General features: G+C 40.9%; 1 long non-coding RNA gene across 1 annotated transcript; it reads left to right on the top strand.

The window, feature by feature from the left end:
- The first annotated feature begins 1,599 nt into the window (after positions 1 to 1,599).
- On the top strand, positions 1,600 to 4,924 carry LOC142475215 (uncharacterized). Its single transcript, XR_012790800.1, has 3 exons — positions 1,600 to 1,710; positions 3,043 to 3,234; positions 4,766 to 4,924. It is a non-coding gene; the product is annotated as an uncharacterized LOC142475215 (long non-coding RNA).
- Positions 4,925 to 5,000: the final 76 nt, after the last annotated feature.

Here is a 5,000-nt window from a genome sequence, read left to right as displayed (position 1 = left end):
AGGTAATGGACCAGAAAGGGGTGGGGGGGGGGTGGGGGGTAGGAAGCCCCAGATATGAAAAGGGCCTCTGTGTCCTGATTGAGCACGCGGTCCCAGCAACTAGGCCTCAAAACGTATTGGTTTTACACCTGGATGGTTTAAGATCTGTGATCTCCTTTCAGGGAGCTTCAGCTCAAAAACAGCAATCTTGATTCGGATCCAGGCCACGCCCATTTATGATGTGTTTTAAAGACTTGTGTGATCTCTCTTATGCGCCCATGTGGTTGGAATAATGACTTATGTATGACATGTTTAAATGTAATCCACAAACATAGTGAGTGCGTTATACAGGCATATCCCGCTTTACGTACACTCGCAAGTACGTACATTTATTTTTAGTTGCACCATACCCCTGTGTACGTACGTATGCTTCACGAGTGCGGACACAAGGGGGCGGCGTGCGTATGCGGCGTGTGCACCTCAACAATCCCGCAACCTCCTTCATGCTTGTCCCTATTATGGTGCGCCCGATCTCCCTGTTCCCTCTGCCCTCCTCCTCCCATCTGTCTCCGTTCCCCCTGCACTCCCACTCCATAAATCAGCAGCTAAACCAGTGATTCCGCCCGCACTCACTGCAGCCCCTGGCTCTGCTCCCTCCGCTCTCCTCCTCCCCTCTCCTTCTCCACCCTCCTCAGAGCTCGCTCTTGCCTGCTGCGAAATTTTGCATGTGAACTACAGAGCAACGGTGAGGGGGAGGAGAAGGTCTTCTGCTGCAATCTTTGCTTGTGTGTGTGACAGTGTGTGTGTGACAGTGTGTGTGTGACTGAGTGACAGTGTGTGTGTGTGTGTGTGTGTGTGTGTGACTGAGTGTGTGTGTGACTGAGTGTGTGTGACTGAGTGACAGTGTGTGACTGAGTGACAGTGTGTGACTGAGTGCGTGTGTGTGACTGTGTGTGGTTGTGACTGAGTGCATGTGTGTGACTGCATGTGTGTGACTGAGTGCGTGTGTGTGACTGAGTGTGTGTGTGACTGAGTGAGAGAGAGTATGTGACTGAGTGAGAGAGAGTGTGTGACTGACTGAGTGAGAGAGTGCGTGACTGACTGAGTGAGAGAGAGTGCGTGACTGACTGAGTGAGAGAGAGTGCGTGACTGAGTGAGAGAGAAGGAGAGAGAGACTGCGAGAAGGAGAGACTGCGAGGAGAGAGGAGAGAGCTGCTATACAGTACTGACCCGCGTGCGCGCCTCTCACCTCCTTGCTTGCTCCCATTCATTTTATTTGAATAAAGGCTACTATATTTATTTTTGTTACACATGCGTTATTTACATCAGTTATGCACGTATATGATGTTTGCAGTACAGTACATACATTGTAAAGTGGAAAAAAGATAGTGCTTCACTTTAAGTACATTTTCACTTTACATACATGCTCCGGTCCCATTGTGTATGTTAAAGCGGGGTATGCCTGTACTTTGGTGGGGATATCTGACTAATTGTTGTACTAACATGTCTGTTTACCCAGTGGCACATTCTGTCTGTCATCATAATGTGTGTATATATGATAATGTGTGTATATATGTGTGTATATATGATCTGTCTGCTTGTTCCTGCTGCTGTGCTCCATTAGTTTCCATTTGTGTTTCTGTGTGTACAGATATATAACCTCTCAGCACGTGTTATCCCAATACCAACATACTGTGTATCTGAGACTGTACATCTCTCTGACAAACGTAGGTAAGTAGAACGGCCAGGGTTAGTGTGCACCTTATGTGAGTATACTACAATGTGTTTGCATCTTCAGTATAGACAGGAAACTGTTGCCAGAATCCTGATGTTACGTAGCTCTTTCTTTATTCACATATAAAATGCTGGCTTGTTGCTGAGGAAGGGGGTCATGCGGCGATTTGAATGCTTTGTAGTAAAAACATTTGTACATGATATCATCAGAGAGTACATAAGTCACGAATTTCCAAATTTATAGATATATTTGGAAGGGGTGGTGGATAATTAATAAGATTGTTTGGGATAGATAGAAGACTATCCTTAATATTAAAGAATGTTGAGGATCTTTAAGGATCTGAGAGTAAAATGGGCAGATCAGGGAGGTGAAATGTTTCAACCTTCTATCAATTTCTGTGTACAGGCAGTCCTCGGTTATCCGACACAATGCGTTACTCGAAATGGCGTTGGATAGCGAAACGTTGTAAAGCGAAACACGTTTTCCCATAGGAACACTGTTTAAATGAAAGGTTCCGTTCCTGAAGGCATTTTTAATGCTAAAATACACAAAATATTTTACGCAGACAATAAGATACACAGCACACACATAAATTATATAGTGCGTATACTGTATTATATATATATATATATATATATATATAATATATAATATAAAAATATAATATATTATATAGTATAATATATATATTATATACACATAAACAACTTTGCAAAGTGTTGTAAGAGCGTTGGATAAGCCGTTTTGGCGTTGTAAAAATGAACATAGGTATGCATTGCATAGCGTTGGATAAGCCATTCGTTGTAAAATGAAGCGTTGTAAAACGAGGACTGCCTGTATTGTAGAATTCTAGAACTCCCGGGCAAAAACCCCCTATGTAAAATGGTACATTAAAACACCATATATATTAGGGAGGGGGTGGGGGGAGATTTGTGTGTACTTAGTGGTTTAATGTCAAATCATTCCAGGGAAATAACCACATTTTTTATCAAATGAATAGCATGAAAGCTACATCTCTAAGCTGTTTTCCATACAAGATTCAGTGTGCATAGTTGGAAAACATTTCTATAAGATAAATAAAAAGAAAGTTATGCAAAGCTCAAACAAGGAAGGCAATTAGTATTCGACATTCACAGAAATATTGTGCTGGAAAACGTGTCTTCTGCATAATCAGCTCCAATACCTAAATAAAAACGAAACCTCCAAGTCTTTCATATACTGAATGCATCTTCATATGTTAAATGCTGATCCTTGCATGGTTTCACACAAAGAAGCCATACATGCTCCATTGATTGTGCTTTATTGATACATGTTCTGTTTATTTCAAGCCACCCAGTTCAACAGAAGATCAGAGTTTTAATTTAGGGCAGGTATCGAACTGACAGATTGTATACAAATACTGCCTGCAAAAAAACACCACACAGGAGAATCAACATTGGAGCTGTCATCTTTGGCAGCCACTATCATCAAATCCATATATTGCAAAGTCCCCATCTACTGTAGTACTTCAATCTACAAAGGTAAGACTCAGCTCAGTTTCCCTATAGGAGGTCACAGCTTTGTAAACCTTCCTGAAAACTTAGACTGCATGAAATAATTTCTATCCAATCTGGGATTTGCACCAGAATGAGAGATTTGTGAATTTGCATAACTTCACTTGGCTGCAGTATGTTTTGCTTGAACATTATTTGGCTTATATACACTGCTCTATACAACACAATGAGAGATACCTCTGAACTCAACTGACGTACCCCTCCACTCAATCTCCCCTACACAATGTTTCTAAAATTCAATGCTGGCTTTTTCTTACTGTGCACTGTCAATCAAAAATAGATTGTTAGCTCTTCAGGCAGGGTTTTACCACGTCTGAATAGAAAAAAACAGAGAGAGGTAGAACCCAAGGAGAGCACTCTACCAATGTGTAGCCAAAATGTATCAGAACCTAGTAAGGTGGGTGAGTAATGAATTAATTAAAACCAGAAACTTTAATTGAGTCTTAACTCTAAATATAAAATAATATGGGGAACACTATAGGTCAAGTAAAATACTAATGATAGCCAGTGTACAGTGAATTAATATTAAAAATGAGCAAAGCAAACCACAATAAACTCTGTACTGTAAACCCAGAGTCTGGGATATGGCCGCACGATAACACTAGTGGTGTAGAGTAGATCCAAAGGATGGTTATAGGTCAAAACAGGTAACGGTAAGTGTCTAGTTTGTACTATGTCGTATGGCATAAATCAGCATGTCGATATCAACGCTGACTGTAGCAGTATACAGGTATAGCTGGTTACTTGTACAGGTTAGTGGTATTGTACCTATATCAGTAACACAGCACACAGAGTCAGTTATCTGTGTAAATAATGCCAAAAGCCGTGCCTGTTGGTGGTGGATCTCTATGTACAAAAGCCACTTGATGTTAGTATGGTGCGTGAGTATTGTACACACAAGTTAGTGGTATTGTACCTATATCGCTAGCACAGCCCACAGAGTCAGTTATCTGTCTAAACAATGCCAAAAAGCCGTGCCTGTTTATGGTGGTTCTCTGTAAGTATAAGCCACCTGGTGTTAGTGCGGTGCGTGAGTGTTGTACACACACATAAACGTAGCAGTATACAGGTATAGCTGGTTACTTGTACAGGTTGGTGGTATTGTACCTATATCAGTAACACAGCACACAGAGTCAGTTTATCTGTGTAATTAATGCCAAAAGCCATGCCTGTTGGTGGTGGATCTCTATGTACAAAAACCACTGATGTTAGTATGGTGCGTGAGTATTGTACACACAAGTTAGTGGTATTGTGCCTATATCGGTAACACAGCCCACAGAGTCAGTTATCTGTGTAAACAATGCCAAAAGCCGTGCCTGTTCATGGTGGTTCTCTATATGTATTTTTTTTTACCACGTCTGTGCATTCTATTAAATTACAGCACTGTGTACAGTAACTTATTTCTGAATAATACATTATGAAATAAAGAAAAATGTCTGTTTAGCGTAAAATGGAATACATATTTTTAAAGTCATCTATCAATGTATTAAATGTTTAGATGGCTGAGGAAATATACTCAAATAAGGAAGTCTCTGCAGCTTATCAGAGAGGCATGCTAACAACTTCCAAAGAGGTGCTGGACCTGATACTATCTTATTTAATGGAAAAGGTAAGAGGTGCTCAGTTTTGAGCTTTCTAATAGTTACTTTCATCACTCTCCCCAAATTCCTTTCGATGGAGTAGGGTTCATTACATGCCTGTGGACGAAAGGGCATAAGACAGTTATAAAGGTC

Source organism: Ascaphus truei, unplaced genomic scaffold (genome assembly GCF_040206685.1).
Source record: "Ascaphus truei isolate aAscTru1 unplaced genomic scaffold, aAscTru1.hap1 HAP1_SCAFFOLD_1112, whole genome shotgun sequence".
Classification (NCBI taxonomy): domain Eukaryota; kingdom Metazoa; phylum Chordata; class Amphibia; order Anura; family Ascaphidae; genus Ascaphus; species Ascaphus truei.
Note: the sequence above shows the minus strand (reverse complement) of the source record. Positions and strands in the feature narration are given on the sequence as shown.